This window comes from Urocitellus parryii, chromosome 12, assembly GCF_045843805.1.
Source record: "Urocitellus parryii isolate mUroPar1 chromosome 12, mUroPar1.hap1, whole genome shotgun sequence".
NCBI lineage: Eukaryota > Metazoa > Chordata > Mammalia > Rodentia > Sciuridae > Urocitellus > Urocitellus parryii.
In genome coordinates, this window is record NC_135542.1 from 20,251,531 (window position 1) to 20,256,270 (window position 4,740).

The following is a 4,740-nucleotide window of genomic DNA, read 5'->3' on the forward strand; positions in this document are numbered from 1 at the left end:
TAGGTCCATCCAATTAGCTTATATTCACAGACCGTCTACTTTTAGACAGCTGGCCAAGTTTCAACTGTGGAGAGCCTGCCTCAGTCTCTGCAGATCCAGGGTGGTCGAGGACAGAGACAAAAGAGACATCAGACCTTATGCCAGCCCAGACAGCAAAGCACTAAACAGAACGCAGTCATAGGGTAACACATGAAGTTAGTAAGTAATAACAACAAATCCCTGTTGAAACTTAGAAACATTTGAAATTTAAAATATAAAATTCCTGAAATCCTATAATCACAGATTTGATATAAGTAATATTACTGTACCCCAATAGTGAAAGAGGGCTAAGGTCTCCTGTAGGAGCAGCATTCTGGGAGGGGCCAAATTTGCATACCTTGGGACATCACTCGATCATGGCCTGCATCAGTTCGCTCTGATGCAGGAAGCCAAGAGTCTCCTCCAACTTCATGACTGTAGAAAAGGCAGGAGAAGAGAAAAGGAGAATTATCTCCACCAATGTCTGGCTCCCAGGGGACAGCGCTGGACCTTCCAGTGGAGCTTTCCATGTAAATACAAGATGGGGTAAAACACAAACAGCCACACTGACCAGAATGGAACCTTTCATTCACAGAGGGAGAGTACTGCCAGGGAGGGGGATGCTGGGCTTTTGGCATGGATGGCATACACATGGGAGAAGGAGGCTGAAAACCACAATCTCCACAGGCTGCCTTGGATGGGGCCATCACTGTCCCCTTCTCTCCGTCTGGACAGAGAGAAGCAGTGTTCTGACCAGGACTCTCTTCAGGAATGCAAGACAAGGGAACACAAGCTCTGCTCTGCTTCCCCGAACAGGGACAGGAAGGAGAAGCTCAGCAGATTTCCTGGGTAGCCAAGGCTCCGGTGGCCAGCCTGTACCAGTGAGGTTCTGATTGGTTCCCGAGGACAGGCTATGGGCTGAATGTTTGTGGTCCCCACCCCTACCACCATTCCATATGTTGAAAATCAAATCCTCAACATGATGGTATTAGGAGGTTGGGCTTCTGGGAGATGATTAGTGCTATGGTCCGCAAAGTCCCTATGTTCATTCAGGACTATTCAGAGGGGAAATGATCGGATCACAAGAGCTATGACCTGATCAGTCCATCCTAGTTTGAATGGACTGGGTGTTAACTCAGGGCACGGGGGTCATGGCTGGAGGAGATGGATCACTGGGGGTGTGCCCTGGAAAGGTTCATTTCCCTATGGTCCCCTCCCCTTTCTCTCTCTGCTTTCTGGTCACCATGAGTGGGGCAGCTTTTCCTGTTTCCCACCCTTTCGCCATGATGTTCTGCCTCACCCCTGGGCCAGAGCAATTGGAGTCAGCCTACCAAATCCCCGAAAATGAGAGCCAAAATAAACTTACCCTCCTCTGAGTTGTTCTTGTCAGGTATTTTGGTCACAGCAATGCAAAGCTGACTAACAGGTCACAGGGGCTCCACCTTTATGAGTGGGGTTAGTGCAGTCTGCTTATAAAAGGGGCCCCAGAGAGCTCCTCTGCCTATTCCACCAGGCGAGGATGCCACAAGAAGCTGCCTCTATGGAGCCAGGAAGTGGCCCTCCCCAGCGCAGGACTTTGCCATGCCTTGCTTTTGGACTCCCCAGCCTAGAGAACTGAGAGAAATACCAAGACCAGGAGAGGATGCCAACCTTCCTTTCCGGCTGCCAGTGGGAAATCTTCTGAACCCCTTCCTTGAGCTCTTGAGCTCACTGAAATGTGGAGGAGGAGACAGATTCAGGCCTGGCCAGACTTGGTATGCACCACAAGTGGCATCCTGGGTTGCCTTCTTCCCTAAGAGCTAAATCATGTTTTCTAGGAGCGTAAGTGGGAGGCATCTGGTCCCCCCTCAGCTCTTGGGTGCAGGGAACCTGGGACTGCTCCTGCCTGCCCTTCCCAGCTGTTTCCTTTTCCGCCTTCACAAGGTTCTAGAACCTGACTTCGATTTTAAACTGTTTCCCCTTTCCTTGGGAGATCAGTGGAAACCAGGAGAAGGCTGTAGATTCTTAGTTTCTCTGGGTGCCCTTAAATCCTCAGCGGCGTCATTTAGGGGATTCTAGACTCCTCTCGGTTGGAGAGCTTATTCTAACCTATGCCACGTTTAGGAAGCCCATCACCTGTCCTCACAGTGTCGCGGAGAAAGGTGTCCTTGTTGGAGCTGTGAAGTAGGGCCGACCTAGATTTGGATCTTCACTCTGCTCCCTGTCCCTGGGTGATATCAGCCTCTGTCTCCCCGATTGGGAAATGAGGATGGTCTCGCGTGGACCAGCCCAGGATGGGCTACTGGTCTCCGGCACGTGTGCGGGACCCCGGCCGCTCTTTCCCGCGAAGGCCCTGAGGATGCCCACGCTCGTCCTCGGCGTCGCGCCCGGCCTCCTCGGGGCGCCGCGGCTTGGGCGCGCTCCCAGGCGCATTCCTGGCCGGGCAGCCCCTCCTCCCTCGGTCTTGGCCAAGGGGCTGGCGCCTCCCCGCCTCGCCGGGGCCGTCTCGTGCCGGCGGCGGCGGCTGCGGACGCTGGTGGCCGCGGGGGCTGCAGGGTCCGGCGCGCCGCGCACCTGGCCCAGAGACTGCGCCTCGGCAGCGCGGCGCCGATCCCCGAGGGGCCGGGCTGCGCCCGGCGCCTCCCGGGTCCCCGCGCGCCCGCCGCTCCGGGCCCTGCAGGGGCAGCTGCGGCATCTCCGGGAAGGGCTCGGCAGGGAGGGCGCCGAGTGATCTCCCTTCCCAGGCAGCGAGGTTCTGATTGGCAAGATGGTGCCCCACTCTTGGCGCGCGCTCTTCCTTCTCCTGCTGCTCCTAGCCTGCCCTGCGTCGCGGGCTTCCCAGGTCAGTGTCCCTGCAGCCCGCCGCTCCCCGTCCGGCTCGCGGGAGAGGCACCACTGAGGCGGGAGGGACCGGGCTTGCCACATGGCACTCGGACGCTCGGGGCGGGGGCTTGGAGCGAGTGTCCGGCTGCGCTTCAGTTTTCGGAGAAGCGCAGAGTCCCCCATCTGTCATCTCAGATGCGTCTCGGGCCAGGCGCCTGGGAGGACCCGGGCGGGTCTAGCGGGGCAGTTTGTGCGAAGCGTCGATCCGCGGGGAGAGGGCTCCGCGTGAGAACAGGGGAGGAGGCAGAGGTCTCCCGGACTTCGGAGACGGGGTCTTTCTGGGTCTCCTTGAGCGCTCCCAGCCATCCTGTAGGTTGGAGAGCGTCCCGCCCTCCAGCCCGGCATTCACATTGTGACTGGAGTGTTCCTGGCGCCACACACCTCAAACCCCACAGAACTTTCTTGGCCGGTCAGCTCTTCCCAGGGGGACTGACTGGGGAGCTTCTGAGCCCGTGCGCTCCGAGCCCACGACCCGCGTTTTCTTCCACGCACGTACAGGCAGCTTGCTCTCTTTTTGCGGTTTATGTTTGTTCAAGTCCCACTGGGTTTATTTACTCCATCAGATTCACGTTCCCATTAACTATTAGGAACTGGTTTTTAAAGCCACAATGCAGATAAAGATGCATCTTATTGAGGTGGACCTGGAATCGCCAAGTTCAGAGCCAGCATCCAGCAGACGAGACTAACTTGGGCAGTCAGAGATTCCTTCCCTCTGAGAGGGGCCTGGCCCTGGACGGCCCACCAGTTACCCAGACCTTCACTGCCACCGACAGCAAACAAAGTGGCTGTATGTGGAGGGGAGGGGACAGATGCCACCAGGATTCTGTAGGCTTCTTCCAGGCACTGCATCCTCCTAGCAGCCGGGAAGCAGGATCCTGGTCACCCCCATGTTGCAGATAAGGAAATTGAGACCCAAGGAGTCTGTGACTTAGTCAAGATTACACCGCCAGGAAAGAGAAGTGTAAATCCAGCGGCCCTTGTGAGACTCCAAGCCTCCCTTGCTTGCAGACTCTTAACTGTACTCCTTGCATTGGGGCAAAATCCTTGGAACAAAAATTGGGACAAAAGCCTGGCAGGCATGCCCCAGGCTATCTGGAAACCCCCTGGAGTATAAGAAGGGACTCCCGGGAGGGAAAATTAGCTTCAGACCAGACCTGGTGAGGATAGTGCTATCAGTGGTACTTAGGCTTCTCGGGGCTGCTCAGCAGCTAGGCACTCAGAGGCCCCATTTGGGGCCACAATGAACCCATCCCCAGAGAAATGGAATCTCCCACTAACTTCACAGACACCAAACAAAACAAAATCTGCATCCTGAGTTCATCCCAGCAGCACAGGAGGGTGCATCCTCTAGGGGTTCCCTAGCCCTGGCCCTGGAGGGGGCAGGGTATGCAATGAGAAGCTTGATGCCCAGCCCTGCATCACCTGATCTTAGGTGCTCAGGCAAATGCCTGCCTCCTGAGAGCACCTGGGAAACAGGTGAGACTCAGGCAGCTGTCCCCAACATTGCAGCTGCTGCACCCAAAATGAACCTTCTGGGGCACCGTTCTCAGGAGATGGGGATCCACTCCCTGCCTGCCACATCCAGCTGTCTGCGATTCTAAGCTGTAAGAGCACCTGACTCAGGGGCAGGGGAGCAAGAGAGACTGTTCATTGATGCTTATTTCAACGTTCATGTGACTTGCACTCCCCACCCCTCCTCCACTCCAGCCTGCCCAGGCAAGCCTGAGGGGTGAACCACAGGGAGGCCTCCGGCTGGCCGGCCCCCATGCTTGCTGGAGTAAGCATTACCTGGCTTCTTCTCATCTTTCAGATCTCTGCTCAGATAAGCACCCCTCTGCCAAGGCCTTCCGGACCTCCTCT